The following is a 19925-nucleotide window of genomic DNA, read 5'->3' on the forward strand; positions in this document are numbered from 1 at the left end:
TCAATATTTCCCCCACCTCACTCTGCCTGCCAGGTAAGTTATAACTAACCCAGAGCCTTTTACCCTCCTGGGGGTGTGAGCAGCCTGGGCCGAGCCCTGAAACTCTCCCAGCAGCCTGTCTGTCCAGCACTTGGCCCTCCTGCTTTGTGGAGGTCAGCCAACTCTGTTCACTCTGGGACTGCTCACGTGACTGCCCTTCCACGACGGGCTTGTGAACACGGAATTCAGCGTTTAAGTTCCCTCTGCTGCCGTTAATGTTTACAAAAGGAAAATCCCTCCCTAACTTAGTTAACAAAACCCAATCTCAGGATCAGAAAAAGGTATATCAGGTACAAAAATTATAAAGGTTTCTTTCTGTAAGGAAGAAATATTGAATGAATCACCATCCCTAAGTTTCAAAAGAATAGTTCTTAAGTTATTAATGTCACCTCCCTCCAATAAATCCCTGTCAATCATATAAATAAACAGAGAAGATGTGTCAGTGATAGTTACCAAGAAAACTTCTGAGACCTGACACTGTAGGTCTTTGGTCAAGGTCACATCTACAGCATATGTCTTGTCTTCAGGCCTGGAGTCCATTAACAATTGAAAGTCAAACTTTCCCCCACAGTATTAGGAAGAGGAAGTCTGGCAAATAAGGTCTAAAAAAAGTTCTGTGGATGAGCTAAGGGGCCGAACTTCAGCAGCTATTTGGTGAGTGTGTTGGTCACTCTAATCGATGCTAGAGATGCAGCCTAGACAGCAATTCAAACATGTCTCTGCCTTCATAGAGAAAGAGGAAGGGAACTATTATACTGAATATTACACAAATAATTGTAATTGAACTAAATGCTACAAAGCAAACGTTTGGGTGTCATGGAGGCATACAGCGGGGTACTTTACACACCAACAGATGATTTAAGTGGAAACACAGGACACGGGTACTTTGCCCTGAGTGAGAATGTATCCATGTCCCTAGTGGGTCTCCTCTGAAGGGTTTATACATACTTTCCCTCTCTCTCAAGGAGAGCAGATGGAGGTCCTTGCCCCTCTAAGAGCTACAAGTATTTGAAACAAATCTTCAGACAGGTGAGGGAGCTTTGTGCCCAATGAGCCCAGAGGGGATCCTAATGGCCCTCAGGGTGGGAGAGAGACGCTCCTGGAAAGAAGAATGCAACAGAAACAGGTCCCCAGGGCAGAGATCAGAAAGCAAAACTCCAACCAGTTCAGACTTGTTAGGATGGCTGTTATCAAACATGCCAAAGAACAAGTGTTGGCAAGGACGCGGAGAACACAATTGTACATTCTCAGTGTTGGTGGAAATGTCAATTGGTGTAGCCACTATGGAAAACAGAACGGAGGTTCCTCAAAAAATTGAAATCCCACTTCTGGGTTATTTATCCAAAAGCACTGAGATCAGGATCTTAAAGAGATATCTGCCCTTCCCACCATGTTAATTGCAGCATTATTCACAATAGCTAAGATGTGGAAACAACCTAAATGTCCATCATAGATGAGTGGGTAAAGAAATGTGTCATATACATACAATGGAATATTATTCAGCCTCCAAAAAAGAAGGAAATCCTGCCATATGTGACAACATAGGTAAATCTTGAGGACATTATGCTGAGTGAAATAAACCAGTCACAGAAAGACAGGCATTGCATGAGTCCACTTACATGAGGAACTTTAAATAGTCCAACTCATAGAAGCAGAGAGTGGAATGGTAGCTGTCAGAGGCTGGGAGGAGGGGAAACAGGGAGTTGCTGTTCAATAGGAATAAAATCTTAGTTATGCAAGATGAATAAGTTCTAGAGACCTGCTGTACAACATTGTGACAATAGTTAACAATACTTCAAAACACTTCAAATTTTGTTAAGAGGCTAGATTTCATGTTAAGTGTTCTTACCACAATAATAGGAAGGAAGGAAGGAAGGAAGGAAGGAAGGAAGGAAGGAAGGAAGGAAGGAAGGAAGGGAGGGAGGGAGGGAGGGAGGAAGGAAGGAAGGGAGGGAGGGAGGGAGGGAGGGAGGGAGGAAGAAAAAGAGGAAAAAAGAAGTAGAGAAGGAGGGGGAGAGAGAGAGAGAAATGAAAGAAAATAAGACTTAAGGCCAAGGGTTGTCAAACTCTGACCTATGGGTCAAATCCAGCCCTCTGTTTGTTTGTTTTTTGTAAATAAAGCTTTATTGTAACACAGCCACACACATCTACGTATGTGTTGTCTATGGCTGCTGCCTTCACACTACAATAGCAAGTTCGGTAGTTGCGACAGAAACCATGTGACCCACAAAGCTGAAACTCCTGACTACCCTGTATGAGGGTGTCCGCTGTTGGTCATCTTGGTGTTTTCCACATTTCTGTCCTTGATATTCTCCTACTGGAAAGTGTAAAACGTTTCCCTGCTGCCTGTTAGTCTCTCACTCAATCCACAGACTGGGTTTCGCCTTATTTGCCGGGATTCTAAGTCACATGCCCCAAGGTTGCTATGTTCAGGGAGGTAGTCACCAGGATCACGTGGCTATTGATGTACTTGTAAAGTAATTACATCTGGCCCTGTGCAAAAGAATTTGCCACACCTTGCTTTAGATTCCTCGGAGCTCTTATCACCACCCCAGAATGTGGCAAACATTTCTACGTGGCCTGCTTCGGAGGGAGGAAGGCCAAAACCCCAACAAAAAGTCCACTCGCTGAGGACATCAGAGTGCACCCCAAAGCCCCCGCGATCCAGGTCCTGCTTCGGAAACATCACTGCATGCAGCCCTCACATCAACATTGTCAGGTAGGCATAGCCATCCTCCTTTTACACACGAGAAAACTGACACTGAGAGATGGTGGGTAAATTGCTGACGTGGGAGAGCCATGCTGGAACTTAGATCTGCCAGCCTGTGCGCTTTTATCACTGCATTCACTGCACTGCTTGCCGCGAAAAACACTCCTACAGAATTACTGGGAAGAATTCCACCACTTCGGATAAAGAAATGATCAGTAGGAACTAGACCAAGTGAATTCACTCTGCACAACGTACAGTATCCGGCTGCCCCCGTGGCCCAACGTCCTTGCTGGCTCCCTGGAGACTTAAAAGCCTGGAGGTTCCCTTTTGAACTCTTGCAGTGTGTGATGCGGGAAGGGTGACGGGGGCACCATCAGAGGAGTGTGTGCTTTGTTAGAAGACCATGGAAGACCTAGGTGCTCCCTGCCAGTGTTCTATTCCCAACAGTCACATTCTAAACACTCACGCTCTTCATATTGGAGAGGGAATCAGAAATGGTGAGACAGTTCTGGGAACCACATCAACTACGACCAGGGGAGGTTTGGTTCAGAGGAGACGGGACCCGGTGAGAGCATGCCGGCTGTGTGTTATTTCTCCAGGAAGCCTTGCCATGTGGCGAAGAGCGGGCTTCCGTATTTTCCATCAGAGCTGAGAATGAAGACCAATAGTTGGAAATAAAGTGGAAACATATTTTTGGCTCAAAAGTTGAAAGAATGTTTCCACGACTGCAAATAGCTAACAATGGAATGAGCTGTTGAGGTGATAAGCCCACCCCACCCTGAAGGTGTCCAAGCAAGATCTAGATGATGTCTGTCGGGGTGCTGTGGAATGTGTCTCTGGAAAGTGTAAAAGGCAAGGCGAGCTCACCTCTGTGGTCTCCTCCAATTCAAAGACCCACAGGTCTGTGAACCACGAGAACAGTCTGAGGACCACACTGGGAAAAATCAGTGCTTTGAACCAATTTGCTCTTTCCAATTCCGTCCACATTCTAATCACAACATCTTACTAAAAGCTAGTGCCCATTTTCAACCAAGCCCCAGGCACCTATGGTCGCAATACAGGACTAACTAAGTATTTATAACTTAACTTTAAGGATGATTTTTCGGTTTGTTAAATGAAACTGTAAGGCCTCTGGCTTTGGAATAGGCAGCAGGAAATGGATGATCAAATAATAATAACCAATATTTACACTAAACTTTCCCATTTACAGGGAGACCTACAATCCAATTAATCTTCAGAGCCGCCCTGCAAAGGAAGCAAGCCACGTCAGCCACCACCATCCATTTGTGCAGTACAAGGCTCCCCCACTGTATACGGCCTAAGACATAATGAGTGACACCCCAAAGACAGTGTGGGCCACATTGGCAGAAACCATTTGATCAATGCCTTACAGAAACCAGCTGAAAATTTCGGACTCTTGGCTAAAATTTGTTTGCAGTTCTGTTTTGTTTTAATGCAGGTGGTCATGTTGGCACACGGAACCAGGCAGAAGTGAATACATCGCTCCGAACATCATGTTCTTGCAGTGCATACTTTTTCGGAGCCTACCAGTGCTTCCCAGGGCTTACATTTTTAGAATGAGTTTCACATCCTAATGATACATTCAGGTTGGGAGACTAGATACGCAACGGATAATTATCAAGCCTCCTGCCACTTAAGTATAGGTTGTCATTATTGTTCATCGCTCATGTCAGTGGTGCATTGGGTTTTATATCCTGTTTTCCCATCGGGTCTAGACTGAATCATCTGTTCTGTCACAACACTGGCCTTTGGAGGCACCTAGAAGACAACAACGTGCAAATATTAGTTAACCTGCATGCTGATCAGAGGATGTTTACAAATGATCACCTGGAGACACCCTCCGGTGCTGCTGGGGTTCCATTAGAGCAGTTACTGAGCCTGTGAATCACTGGAGATAGCCATCTTTCTCCTAAAGCTGGAAAACATCCCTCATCAGATACATGCATTCCAACATTTAAGGCAGGCAAAGCTTTTATTTAAAGAATAGGGTACTAGACTTATTTTGGTGATCACCTTGTAAGGTATGTATATGTTGAATCACTATGTTGTGCACCTGAAACTAATATAACATTGTATATCAACTATAATGATAAGATTTTTTAATTAAAAAAAAAAGAATTGGGCTGACAGATATGGGGTAAGGAAGGGGCATTCCAGGCAGAGGGGGCATCTGAGTAAAGGCAGGGAGGCATGGAAAGGAAGAGCCTCTTCAGTTTTTGTTTTTTAAAATATATTTTTATTGACTTTCAGAGAGGAAGGGAGAAAGAGAGATAGAAACATCAATGATGAGAATCATTGATCGGCTGCCTCTTGCACACGCCCTACTGAGGATCGAGCCCACAACCCGGGCATGTGCCCTGACTGGGAATCGAACCTCAACCTCCTGGCTCATAGGCCGATGCTCAACCACTGAGCCACACCAACCAGGCAAGAACCTCTTCAGTTTAACCAGAGTACACAGTGTGTGCCAGGAGCACCAGGGGGCTGGACAGGTGGCTCGGAGCCCTAACACGAGGTCCCTCTGATGGCAGGCTTCGGAGAGGACTTAGTGCAAGAGTCCAGTGCTTCTCAAATGCGCATCCCCTAATAGAACAGTGGAGCATCAAAAGTTTTAAATTACGAGGCAAAGCATGCCATTTATAAAGCTCTAGAATAGTTTTTTTTTAAAATATATTTTATTGATTTTTTACAGAGAGGAAGAGAGAGGGATAGAGAGCCAGAAACATCGATGAGAGAGAAACATCGATCAGCTGCCTCCTGCACACCCCCCACCGGGGATGTGCCCGCAACCAAGGCACATGCCCCCGACCGGAATCAAACCCGGGACCCTTCAGTCCACAGGCCGATGCCCTATCCACTGAGCCAAACCGGTTTCGGCAAGAATAGTTTTTAACCCAAAAATGCATTGTCTTAGGGCCAGTTTTCCTGAAGACAGTTCTCATGCAGTCATCAATGACCCCATTGGCTGGCAGGAGGAATGTTTCATAGCGTTTCTTCCTCCACTCTGGATCCCCCAAGTGGTGAGTGGAAATGAGGGATTATGAGGTTTCTTCTGAAACATCTTGAGTTTCACATCCATTACAGAAATGGCACCTAGAAAAAACACAGCCAAGGCCCAGGGATTTGCCTTGTCTAGGAAATCCTGACATGACCCAAGCAGGAACGTCAACATGGTCTTCTTCTGAGCTAATCCTTCACAAAGGTCTGCCCTGGCCAAGCTGGGCCTGTGCTCTAGGGCAGAGCAGAATGGGGAAAGAAGGCGGAAGGTTTTGACCAGTGGTAGGGATGGGAGCAGGTTCGTCTTAAATCCTAGCCTGTTGGCCTGGTTGATGTAAGAAAACTATAACCGTCCACATCGAAGTGTTATTGACCAGAGCTAAATGCATGGCTTCATTTTATGTTTTATCGGGGGCTCCTAGAGTAAAATGCTTTAGTCCACTCCAGCTGGAGGATATTGTATTCTTTATTTTTATTTTATTCTTATTTATTTATTTATTTATTTTTTTTGTTAATCCTCCCCCAAGGATATTTTTTCCATTGATTTTTAGAGAGAGTGGAAAGGAGGGGGAGAGACAGAGAGAAGCATTGATGTGAGAAAGACACATCAATTGGTAGCCTCCCGCATGCACCCTGACCAGGGCCGGGGATCAAGCCACAACCAGTGTGTGCCCTTGACTGGAATTGAACCCAGGACCCTTCAGTCTGTAGGATGACGCTCTATCCACTGAGCCAAAGCAGTTCGGGCTGGAGGATGTTACATTCTGAAGCAACACTGAGAAGGAGATGACACCCTGACCCAGCAATTGGAGGACTTGGGTTCTTTCCCTGGTTCTGCAACTCTGTGTTTGAGCAAGAACTGATCTTCTCTGGGCCTAGGTCCATTTGGGAGAGGAGGGAAGCTGTGCTTGGGTTGTCTGCATCATCCCTACCATCACTGGTCTGCAGTGATTCGGCACCACCTGCGCTGAGGCCAGCTCTGTGGGAAACAGTGTCCTGAGCGGTGGCGGAGGGTCCACCCCTCCAACCCCCCCCCCACCTCCAACAGCTGGTTTCCCCTGAACCATACCAAGTTTAATTCCATGGAGCCATTAGCATTTACCTCTGCACTGCTCAGGGTAGAGGTTTCAGTACAAATAAGCAAGAAAATGGTCTGGGAAACAAATGGTCATGACTGGTTAGAATGAAAGAGGAAGCTTCAATCATCGTCTCCTCACCCCCATGATTGAGAACATTTAGGCCACAAAGAGAAACAGACACCATCAATCCCTCTAAGGGATTTCCTGGGAGGCCACAACACGACTCTTTCCATTTGGGTCCTTAAGGTTGGCCAATCCCATAGGCAGCTCACAGTCAACACTTTTTCCCCTTGACCATCTCCCCAGCTCTGTGGACTCCCCTGTGTGATGTGTGTATAGTCAGTTTCCCTGACGATAGTAGTAGTCATGGGAAGGTGATTCTCTCTGAGGGCAAGGGTCATCGTTCATTATTCTCTGCCTGATCTTTGCTTTCGGTACAAGTGAAGTCTAGGGAAATAACTAAGAGTGCACAAGGCAAAGCACCTCGCATTTCCTCTGGAGACGAGGGGGGAGAGCTTAGGTTGCTCCACCATCAGCTACGTGGTAAAATAGTAAATCAGAGCAGTGGCTTCTGTCAACGGCGGCCAGGAAATAAAGACTAGCCTCATCATGCATGTGATGAATCGATATCCCTAAGTTCCGCCTAGAGGGGAAATGCATTTTCCCAAGGGCAGCTCTGCTCAATGTCAACACGGGTAACACTCTGGAGGCTCCCTCCACCGTCTGCAGCCGAGCTGTGGATTCTGGAATAAGCAAGGAGAACCTCTGAGCAACCGGCTGCTGTCACAAAACGCACGTGCTGCGCTTCTCCAGAAAAGAACTCTCTCTCCAGGTCGTTCCTCCGGCTGTGTGAGAAAGGAGACTGTGGGTGAGAAGGCAGCAGGGAGAAATGAAGGTGGAGAGGGCCACAGGCCCAGGGAAATAAATGACCCAGCAATATGACTGTCGGGGAGACAAAAGAGCACCCCCATATATCTCCGCCGCCTTAAGAAAGTATCATTGTGTTACAGCAAGATTGTACAATTCTGGTATTGATTGCCCCAAGTCATCAAAATAGAAATTATATACTGAATTTGCAAATTTAAGATACCAAGACCATACTACAAAAGTTTGAAGTCTGAATTTTTTCTGTCAAGAGGTCAATTTTAGATCCTAGGGGAAAATATGCTATTTGGAATATATCATTCCTGAGAAGGCTAGAAAGCTGGGGAGAAAATGGGATGTGGCTCCAAATGTCTGCCTTATTGTGCAACCTTATCTATGCAACTAAGTATCAAGGTGGTGATTTCCACAAATGGGAAAAAGAAAAAAAAAAAGTCTTACACATACAATATTGATGATGATTACATAATGCAGAAATTTTACTAGCATTTCGGATGTTGTCTACAAAAACGCCTCTGAAGAGCTAGTGACTGGCCCTAGGGCATTCTGGCCCTGGCAGTGCGTCAGTAACATCAGCAGCTCCTCTCCAGGTGTCAAAGGCTTTGACCCTCCCAAGGGGTGCTGACAGTGCAGCCTCTGGAAGAGCTACCCAAATCGATCCTGATCACTAGACAATGACATTTAGAGGACATCAAATACTAGAATGACTGTGTTGGGGCATCATTTGCTAGAGCCAAATGCTTGCATTTCCAAATGGCAAAACCTTTTCAGGAGCAGATGTACGACCGTGCAGGCCTGGCTGCGCTGGGAGCCATGGAAACTGTTTTGCAAGCTGCTATCATTAGGCAAGTAACCCTCCTAAAGCCAGCATCAGTGCGTAATTAAGACAAGTTTCAACTCCTCACCCACCACACCCGTTGTCCAAAAGCATGCTTAAAGGATAAGCACGCATGCAATAAAGTGAACTAGGGCAGAGTTAACCGCTTCCAGATAAGCTATGTTGTCAGAAAACTGGGCCTTCTGGAAGCAGCGGGACGGAGGCCCAATCTCCAGTGCCCAGGAAACCACCTGCCTTTACCACACACACACACACACACCCCGGATGAGTCGTCAGATGGGGATGTAGGGGCCTTGCTGCATTCCCCGCATGCAAGAAGGAAGAGGGAGCTGGGTGTGTGGTAAGTGTGCCCCAGACAAATTCTTTCCTTTTCCGAGTTTGCCATCCTCCACATAGGTGGGAACCAGCCATCTGCAGGCTTCTATACAAAAAAGGGTGGGTTCAAGTCTCAGATGGCATTTCAGCCAACGGCCAAGAAAAGGGAGGTGTGCTGTGCCCACCACAACCAGCCTAAGCACACGTCTTGGGTGGAGTGTTGGCACTGCCAGTGCTGTGCTCGTCACCAAGCACCCTGCAGGCCCTGTTCTGCTGGTGTGGGAGGCAGTTAGACAGACATGAGAGAGCAAGGCCGATGGGCCAGGCACAGAAGGTCACCAGGGTGGAAAGCCCCGGGTGCCTAGCAATGGGACCTCGCCCCCAGGGCGACGTTTCCTCCCCGAGCATATCTCTGGTCAAGAGATTTGGACCGCCGAAACCGGTTTGGCTCAGTGGATAGAGCGTCGGCCTGCGGAATGAAAGGTCCCGGGTTCGATTCCGGTCAAGGGCATGTACCTTGGTTGTGGGCACATCCCCAGTAGGGGGTGTGCAGGAGGCAGCTGATTGATGTTTCTAACTCTCTATCCCTCTCTCTTCCTATCTGTAAAAAGTCAATAAAATATATTTAAAAAAAAAAAAAAAAGAGGTTTGGACCCCTGACCTTTCCTCCCTAGAGATAACATCTAGGCCTCAGTTGTATTTCAGCTCCAGGCCCAAATAAGCAACAAAGCCAGCCACAGCTGTCATCAGGACCAGCTGCACTGAATAATGACCCCCTGCCCGGGTGCCGGCCCATCAATCAGTGGAGACCACAACCCTGAAAGGACACAGCTGGAAAGCTGCTGAATATTCCATTGAGATCTTCCCCTGGGATCTCCCCTAAAATCTCCACCCTAAAACCCATAGGATGGAGGACCAGTGCGCTCTCCCACCTGGGAGCACACGGTGCCTTTCCCTGCCCCTCCTTCCCCAGCCCCTCCCTGCCCGGGGCACCTTACCATTAGCTCCCTCACTCCCTAGCTCCCAGGGCCCTTCCTTTGCCTCTACAAGTGGTTTCCTCAGCCCGCTTCTTCCAGGAATTACTTTTTCTACCTCTGTGATTTACCCAGTACATGTTCTCTTACAGTTTGGGTCTGGACTCTGAATTCTTTCCTAGCCAGAACCCAAGTACTGAGGATGCTGACCCCAGGTCTGGTCTGACCCCACCGGTCATACAACTGGTGCCATTCCCGCCGCCTACAACACTAGGAGCTGCCTTCCCCGGCCACGGCCCACTCACTCATTTATGCTCAGAAATCTGAGAGGAGTGGCCAGGAGCTGGTGGGGTGGAGCGGGGAGGGTTACAATCCTGGCTCTATCACTTGCTGGCTGAGTTGCCTATATCTTTCCCACTAAGTTTTCTAAACCTAAGTTTCCACAAGTATAAGGGGTGACTAATAATACCCAGCTTTCATATCCGTCTTAGGAATTCAAGATAATGCAATATTTAGCACAGTGATTGTCAATAGGATTTGCTTAACAAATAGTAGCTATCATTACTAAGAAGTTATCACTTATTAGTAACTAATACTAATGCCCATTACTAAATGGGAGTGGTTAAAAGGGAAGTAGGGGGGAAAAAAGAGAGAGATTGGCACAAACAATGAATGGGCTTCACCTGTAAAGAAAGATTGGTCCAACTATCCTGCAGCTCCCCCATAGGAAATGTGCACCAGGCCAAAATCCTGCCTCCGTCAGAGGTGTTAAGAGGTATGTCAACATTCTTTACTGAAGTGTAGTAAGTTTCCCACAGCCGTGTGATTGGCAGCAGGCAAGTTTCATCCTGTTCTCGTGGGCAGGAGAAACTGAGGTACAAAGGATCACCGGTTCTCTGAGTGAGTCAGAGACACCACCCGAAAATAAACCACAGGCACCATGGTCTCTACTCTTTCTGGGCTCAAACGGTTCCAACCAATTATTTATGCTGGTGGAAATTCCAATGCAAAAGCAGAGGCTCGTCCTACGATACCAATCCCTGTGGCGCTGGCAGCCGGGACGGTGACCTGCAGAGCCCAGCTGGTCTTCCACAGCACATGATCCAACGCCATCTGTGTCCACCTCCTCCCTCTTGGTGGCGTCTGGTTCTCCAAGGAACGAGCACACCCGACAGCACACCTTCCTCCCCACGGCCAGACGGACTCAGCCAGCAGCGGCCCAGCCTGCCCCACAGGGGACATGTCTGCGCCAGGCATCTGCCTGTCCCTCGGGTCTTGGTGCTTGCGTCCCGCCCCCAGTGCTTGGGAACACACCTCCCACCCAGCAGGCTAACTCACAGGTTCACGGCCAAGGTTGACAGCAGGCAGAGAGCCCCTGCTTGTTGTGTAAAAGCAACCAGCTTCATCAGAGGCGAGCCAGTTCCCACCAGTTTGCCGGGCTCCCCATTGGGCGTTGTTTCCCGCTTCCTTATTCTCTCACCTCTCTTGCTCTAGCGCCTCCTGCGTACACACCCCTGGCCAAGGACCTTCCCTTCTGAGAGGGGGTGGTCTCACAAAATCCCGAGGAGGGGGAGGCTGAAGCCTGTGGCCAAATGGCTGCCAGCGAGCGCTGAAGAATTCCCTTCTCTCCATGTCCATCCCATTAGGTGGCCAGTTCATGTTTCCACCAGGAGAACCGGAGCCTGGAATCCTTGCTCATTTAGTTGGATAGTGTCCTGATCTGGCACATTTAGGAGGATCGTACAAGTGAGGCTTTTGTAAGCAGGCACTTGGTTTTGTGCCTAGCAGTGTCTTGAACATAAAAGGGGCAAAAATATCTGCTGAGTAAATGAACGAATATACATTTTATCAGCATTCCTATGCTCTTATTTCATGTCTTGATACTTTTTTTTTTAAATCCTCACCCGAAGATATGTTTTTATTGATTTTTAGAGAGACAGAAAGGAGGGGAGAGAGAGAGAGAAACATCAATGAGACAGAGAAACATTGATCAGTTGCCTCCCATAAGCACCCTGTTTGGGAATTGAACTTACAACGTAGGTAGGTACCCTGATCAGGAATTGAATCCGAAACCTTTTGATGTACAGGCCTATGTTCCAACCAACTGAGCCAGGGCTGTCTTGCTACTTTTTAATTGTACCTTGAGGGATGATATGCCAGCTTTTATAAATACAAATCCAAATTCAGTGCTTTTAGAGAAAACATTAGCACTTAGCTTTGTTCAAGACACACTCAGGAGAGCCAATGCCAGGACCAAAACCATCTATCTCATTAGCAATTTCTCCCACTAAAGCAACTCAGACGGTTACCTATTTCAGGAGCCACTGGCATTCCTCTGTATTCAGGGAGAGGACATTCAAGCAACTTCCTGTGACAAGTTCATAAAAGCCAAAGAATCGAATAACCTAGAAAGGTCTCCCTGGGCCTGGAAGACCGTGCTGCCACTATGGCGACATCACAAATGCCAGGAGCATCAGCCCCGCTGAGGGGTTGCTATAAAACCCCTGGTTTCTTTCCTCTTTTGCTGGCGAATTCGACTGCAGTTCAGAAGCTCTGCAATGCAGAATGCAGCCTCTCCCTGCGCATTCCTCGAGTCAATCCTCTTTGTAAATGTTTGCTTTAAACATAATCTGCAGATTTACTAAAATCATGTCCTGCGCACACATTTTTAGCCATCCGGATCTCTGCTGGGAGGGCTGGCAAATGCCTGCACCCTCGGTTCTTATTCCAGCCTCATTCCTTAGACTTCCCCAGGCCGTTCCATTCTGATGGGGGAATGTCAGAGTCAGAGCCCACCCAATCCTCGGGGACACAGAGCACCCGTCACCCTTTCTTTGTAGCTTCTACGTGCTTTGTGCAGAGGAGGAGGGTGGGAAATGTTTTTAGGAAGCCCGTCCACTCCTTGCTCCCTGGACTCACCAGGCACATTCCCAGCTCTGAGCCCTTGCTGAAGCCTTGCCTCCTGCCAGGAATGCACTCTCTGCCTTTTTCCAGTTATGCAAACCCTGCCTGTCCCTGGGGACCAAAGTCAAGCCCTCTGAGACCATACAGTACCCTCTTCTCTTGGCAATGAGCAGACTGTATTTTTTTTAAATCAGTTTGAGTCTAGATCTTCTCTCCTCTATTAATCTGAAGTCCTCTATTCTCTGTCTGAGCTGAAGCCATTTGCCAGAACCAAAACCAGTAGACAGGCCCAGATGAGAAAGGGGTCCAGTACCAAAGCTTTGTGTCAGGGGTGAGGTCGGGGCCTTTCCAAAACAGACGTCGGGGTCACCACTGGAAGATGCCCACGTGGACGCGAAGTCTATATGAATGATTTGGGCTCTAAGGCAGGAGCAAAGCAAGAGAGCAGGAGCAGAAGCAGAGGTCCACTGTGGGTGGTCTGGAAGGAGGCCCTGGCTCGGACAAGGCTCCTTGGCTCCAACACTGATGGTGGAAGTCCAGGTCCTGCCCCTCCGGCAGGATGCTTGGCCCTTCAGGAGTGCTCCCTGACTCCGCAGACACTCCCACGGGAACTCTGGGATCCCTTATAACACATTCATCCCTACCCAGGACCTAGTGCCGTGTTACACAAAGAGATTTCCCGTTGGAAAGAAGGAAGGAAAGGAAAGAGGGAGGAAGGGAGACCGTGGATTGGTAGTCCACTCCCCTCTGTCCATTCAGAAGGGCAAAATGAGCCCAGGTGAGCTGCCCTCCTCACACCCAGCCACCCACACTCCCCACACAGCCTGCTCTGGTCACGATGACCTCATCGCTAATGCTTTGGGGAGGGCTTCAACCTCTCTGCCAGGTCTTGAGTTCTTCCAGCACAAGGACTTTATCTGCTCTTCTCCTTTATTTACTTATCTATCTATCTATCTATCTATCTATCTATCTATCTAACTATTTATTTATTTATTTATTTATTTATTTATTTATTTATTTATTTATTTATTTTTGTATCTACCCCCGAGGAATGGGCACTGGTTCCACATCCAAGATGGGCATGGAGGGTGTCACCTCACTAGTCACAGGGGCTCAGGGGAGACTCTGCTTCTTGTTAAGCAAGGGCGGCTGGGATACCACTGTGGGCCCAGCCATATCCCTTTCTCCATTGCCCCCCAAAACACCCAAAGCCAACCATGCCAAGAGGGGAGCAGAGACCCCTCCGAAAAGCCTTCCCCAGGCCTCTGCCCCTGGGGAAGGGGCAACTATGCCCTCATAACTCTTCCATCAGCAGAGGGACGGGCCGAACACTAGATGTGCATTGACAGCCCCGTCTGACTCCCGCCAAACTCACCACCGCCACGTGCACGGAGCACGGACATGGTGTGAGCACCACTTGGGGCTGGGGCTGTCCTGTCTCTCTCTATATTTTTCAAGTCAGAATCACACCCGGGGGAAGGAAAGTCACTATGACACTGCTCTTCTTACAATGAATGGCCTCTCCGCCTAACCATGGGCAAGGCTGGAAAGTATATCAGGGGGATTCTGAGCAGTAAAAACAAAACAAGATACAAGACCCACACTCCTCATAAACAAAAGAATGAGAAATTCTGCTCCATGAGGTGAAATCATTTCAGATCCACTGAGCGCAGAAGGCGAGAAAAGCCCATGAAGCAGGTGAATAAAGCCGCCAAGCAAAATCCCAACAGCAAAGTGGAGGTGGTGTGGTCGTTTCTATGATCAACGTGAGAGTCACAGCCACAGAGAAGCAGCTCTCCTAGCTGAGCTGGGGCTCACCTTTCCGGTTCCTGGCCCTGTTCTTATCTCGGAGCAAACAAAAGCTGGCCTCTTATCAGCTGGAGTGGACTGACCGAGTTGACCCAACGCTTGAAGCACACAGAGGCTGCCCCACCCCCATCCGGACTACAACCCTGTGGGCAGAATGTCACATCCATTATACAGATGAGCAAATCGAGTCCCAGAAAGATTTACTCCAGGTCTTCTAATTAGAAAAACAAGGAAACCAGAACTTGAATTTGGCTGTTCTAACGCCACGCTGAGAACTCCCTGCACTGTCCCCAGGGCCCTGGGCCTCTGCAGGACGGGAAGGAACTCGGCGGGGTAGTCGGCGAGGTCCCCTGGGCTTCCTCCAGCCCTTCAAACAGGAAGTGAGAGCAGACTCCTGGCCAACCCCCAGCCTGCCCTGTGACTCTGGTTAACCCCCAGAGCTCAACAGACGTTAGACGGCTGTGAACTGGCCCTTGAACCACAGGCATTCATTCGGTCACACTCTGATGCCAAGCTTCTCTGGTAAAAACAAATCTAAAAGAGATTTCTACTAAGGAGACCCCACCCGCTCAGCCAAAGGGAGATAATGGGTGGGTGACGCGGTTTCCTATTTTAGGAAAACTCTCGGTTCTCTATCAGCACAGCCTGGGCCTCTGGCCAAAAAGTCCCTGGAGAGAGGAAAAGTGAAGAGTTGGGTCAGCTTCGAGAACTCCAGCCCCCCTCACTGCCCGGATGCCCGAGGGCTCCTGGGAGAGGGTGACTCAGCCCCACCTCCCAGGGCAGAGATGCAGCTTCCTGAGACCAGGGGTGCTGTTTTGGGGGCAGGGGTTTGAGGGTGTGCTGGCCCTCCCCCCAACAACGTGTCCAGAGGGGAACAGGCCCAAATCCATCCTCTGCTCCTGTTCCTCCTGGGAAAGGGGTGGCCTCCTGCAGTAGGTCAGTGACCCTGGGCAATTTCTCCACCTTTAAAAAAGCGCCGGCAGCACCTACTGCCTAAGATACTGTGGTGATTAAATGAGGGACACGCCTTGGACACGCATCTAAAAGGCACGTGACGATTCCCATCCTCCCGGACAATCCTGGATTCTCCTGCAGCCTCGGCCCCTCCTCGGTCTTGTCCTGGGTCAGGTCATCCATTGCAGCCGACCCAGGCCCCAACACGTTTCTCTCTACCCAGCTGCCGATTCCTACCCATTCCTGGCCCTCAGCTCTGCCATACTGGTTTATCTTATTTATCAAGCACTTAAAGAGCATTTGCCACATACCCAGCACTCTCCTGCGACCTTCACAAATCCAGTTTTCTCAAGAGCACAGCACAGCCCACTGGGGGAGACCAAGGAGAGATTCCCACAGCATCGGGGGAGTGAGAAGGGAGGCAAGACAGGCCCAGGTGCAACCCTTTCACTTAGTCATCACAGCGCCCAATGCTCCCCAGAGCGGCCCGAGGTGCTCATTTTGCAAAGGGAAACTTGGCTGCGAACCCTTATTTCTATTTCCAAACAGAGCACGTGTCTTCTCACCAGGTGTTTTCAAAGTCTGACTCTCCAGATTTCTGATGTTAATGTGTTATCTTTCTTTAAGGACTTGCCTTGGCTCGGCCCCTCCCCCCATACATTCCAAGCAACCTCACCAGCTCAAGCCAAACGGCTCTGCCTGCAGATTATGTGTGGACACCCTCCCTTCTCAGACCTTTTCAAACTCAATAGTAAGAAGGATGTCAGTGACAAGCTGCACCCTCCCCCCAACCCCACTCCCGGCCCGTGAGGGCAGCCAAAGGAGACAGTGTCAGCAGCTTCCAGCGAATAAGCCGAGACATTTCAGTTAAAATCTCTGCCCAGGCCCTGAGCCAGGGCAGCATAATGCAGTGTGACTGCAGGGAGCAATGTGAAAATCAATACTGACCCAACGCAGCACCTATGAAAACAGCCAACCGCTGGGCCCTCTCCTCCCGGGATCTGGCAGCTGCCACCCGCTGCAGCATAAACAAGGGAACTTTCTGAACCAACACAGTGTCCTGGGCCTGAGAAACAGTGACAGACAGATCACCAGGGCTCAGGGAGGGGCTTTATAAAGAGAAGCTAAAATAAGATAATCCCCTGAAGGGCTGTCAACCACCATCACTATGGCCCCTGTTAACTATTGACAGTGACAAGGAGGAGGTGGCTGTTACACCCTCATCATCAACCCCGTCCTCAGGCAATGGGCCACCTTCACCACTGGACACCGGCTCCTCCTCAGCCTCTGGGCCTACCTGCAGGTCGATGAGGCAATAGAGGCTAGGTTTGTTTAAAGGTGCTGGTTTGAGGGTGACAAGAAATAAGATAAAAGAAGAGAGATGCTGCCCAGCTGGCGTGGCTCAGTGGTTGAGCCTCGACCTATGAACCTGGAGGTCACAGTTAGATTCCGGTTAGGGTACATGCCCAAGTTGTGGCCTTGACCCCCAGTAAGAGGTGTGCAGGAGGCAGCCAATCAATGATTCTCTCTCATCATTGATGTGTTTATCTCTCTTCCTCTCCAAAATCAATAAAAATATTAAATAAAAATAAAAAAAAGGAGAGGCAGAAGCACAAATTCCTAGCAGACAAAGCCTACTATCTAGTATCTAAGACCCTGCTGATTCCTCCAGCAACGTAAGTCGGGGGGAATGCAAGGGCTTTGCCTCTGTCTGCCCTACCAGCACTCCCTCCCCTGGGACCCTCGCACTGGCATATTTTGGAAGTACCAAGGGGCATCAAGTTCACAAGGCCCTGCCCCACATCTTGTCCTCTGTCAGCAAGGACACGGTTTTGTGGTTACTTAGTGATACGTTGCAGACAATTTTCTTCCATAGAAGAGCTGGTGCCACCACCACGTCCCACTAGGAGATGAATGCTGTAGGAGGGTTGACTTATTAACTAAAGAAAAGAACAAGAAAATGTTACACACCCGTAGGCGATGGATCCGGGACCTGGGGTCGGCGTGAGGGTTATCTAGGACCAGCTCAGGCCGGCTCCCCTTCGGGACAGGCAGGGGATCCTGAAGTGGGAGCCCCTCTACTCCTGTGCGTCTTGCTCCGAGGCTCATGTCTTGAGAGGACATCCCAGTATTTGATAACCTAAGCCAGGCATTTGTGCCTTTCTCTGTGCCGGGGCCTGGCCTCCCCGGCTCCCAGCAAGCAGAGGTTCCACTGAAACTAAGTCCCCACAGATGCATCCGTTCCTGCTGATAGCGCCCTGCTTGAGCTACGCCCATCGCACCTGCCTCTCTCCCCCTCTCCAGCTCCCAGAATGGGAAAGCGTTTCTCTTCTGCTTTGCCCACTGCTGGTGAGCTTGAAGGCACCACCTGATGGGAACTCCCTGGTGTGGTTGCCATGGCTCCCTGCAGGGCCACTCGGCTCTCTCTGCAGACACAGCCTGCAGCTCCTCAGGCCAAAAGGCAGACCAGCAATCAGCCTAGAGGTAATGAGCAGGGGCGTTGAAATCTCATTTCAGCCAACATGTATACTCCTCATCAACCCCAAGGAGCAGCTGACTTCCTTGTATACTTCCTGTCAGCCCTAGAGAGCAGAGGTTAAAATAAAACCTCTAGAGGGCAGGACTGGTGAATGCGGAAGAACATACGAAGAACTAAGGGCCCTGCCCATCCGTAAGGCAGGAAGGAGGACCCTGGCACATGGCAGGTGCTCAATAGATGTGTGTTAAATTAATAACTGAATATTAATTTAATTAATAACTGAAAGCAGCTCAAGAATGGTTCAGGCCTCTTGAGGGACATTTTCTGAAAACAAAACACGGTGTTAATAGTTGGTACGTTTGGTATACCATGTGCTGCCTCCCAAAATGCTTTCATGGGTTATTGAATTTGATCTTTGCAACAAGAAAGGGCACTAGAGCTGGGCTGGGAAATTGTTTCCATTTTGCAGCTGAGAAAACTGAGGTGCAGAGAGGTGATCTAGCTGATGGACACAGCACGTCTGTGGGGGTCATGTGAGGGGAACCCTTCCCCCACCTCCTCTGATGGCTCAGCCACAGACCCTCCTCCCCCCTTCCCTGGGTACTGGACACCTGAGAGGGACAGAGGACTCAGGCATGCACGAAGCCCTGTCCATGCCTCGGCTCACTGGGGCCTCGAATGATAAAATATTTATTTGGTGATAAGACCTTGCCCTTCAGATCAAATGGCTGCCCTTGCCGGGATTACCTTACAATACAGTGGAGCCGACGTCAGTGTCTGCTGTCCCAAGTTGCTGGAGGGTCACTCACTTCCGCCTGCACTTGAGCCAGGGATAACTGCTCCCACTGCATCCCATCCCAGCCCCTCAGATAGGGAACAGGAGGAGACGGGTACCTCGGAGCAGCTAGAGACAGCCCGTAGGCCCAGCGCCCTCCATCCCAGCCACACCGGCTCCTCAGGACCCTCTGGCTGCTGGCCTTTTGCTTCCCTTCCTCCCTCAGTGATGGAGCCAGGGAACCGGCCTGCTTAACACTATCCCTGCCCACCGCACCCACAGGGTTTCTCCCCGAGGGACCGCCTGCTGGGCAGAAGACAGCCTTCCTGGGAAACACTGAGGATAAAAAGCACTAACTGAGGAAACTACAAAGGGGAGGAAAGTGGACAACGCGCCACAGTCTCTGTCGCAGTGACTTCCCTGCTGGCCGGTGTCCAGAGTCCCTTTGGCCTCAAGCTCATGAGGTCGGTCTCAGCACACGCCCCCTCTCCTCTGCTGACCAGCCTGAACACGCCTGAGTGGGCGCTATGCCCACTGGCCCCGGTATTCCGAAGAGCCCCTGGCTCAGCCTGCTTTAGAGTAATTTTGAGAATTCAATGTGGTAACATATAAGAAGCTATGTGAAATGTTTAAAAATATATATGGCAGCCCAGCCGGTGTGACTCAGTGTTTGAGCATTGACCCATGAACCAAGAGGTCACTGGTTCAATTCCCAGTCAGGGCCCATGCCCAGGTTTTGGGCTTGATCCCCAGTAGGGGGTGCACAGAAGGCAGCCAATGATGATGTTTCTCTCTCATCGATGTTTCTATCTCTATCCCTCTCCCTTCCTCTCTCTCTAAAAATAAATTTAAAAATTTATGTATATGATATGTGGTAATTGGGGTTAGTTGTCATATATGTTATATGTTAATATATATGGTATATCCTATATAATAAAGGCTAATATGCAAATCGACTGAACGGCAAAACAACCGGCCGCTATGATGTGCACTGACCACCAGGGGGCAGACGCTCAATGCAGGAGCTGCCCCCTGGTGGTCAGTGCACTCCCACAGTGGGAGCACCGCTCAGCCAGAAGCCCTGAGCTGGGCTCACAGCTGGTGAGCACAGTGGAGGTGGCAGGAGCCTCTCCCGCTTCCGAGGCAGCG

General features: G+C 49.4%; 1 long non-coding RNA gene across 1 annotated transcript; it reads left to right on the top strand.

Moving 5' to 3' along the window:
• Nucleotides 1-2572: 2572 nt before the first annotated feature.
• LOC129151895 (uncharacterized) lies at nt 2573-4851 on the top strand. Its single transcript, XR_008558608.1, has 2 exons — nt 2573-2758; nt 3960-4851. It is a non-coding gene; the product is annotated as an uncharacterized LOC129151895 (long non-coding RNA).
• Nucleotides 4852-19925: the final 15074 nt, after the last annotated feature.

This window comes from Eptesicus fuscus, chromosome 16, assembly GCF_027574615.1.
Source record: "Eptesicus fuscus isolate TK198812 chromosome 16, DD_ASM_mEF_20220401, whole genome shotgun sequence".
Classification (NCBI taxonomy): Eukaryota; Metazoa; Chordata; class Mammalia; order Chiroptera; family Vespertilionidae; genus Eptesicus; species Eptesicus fuscus.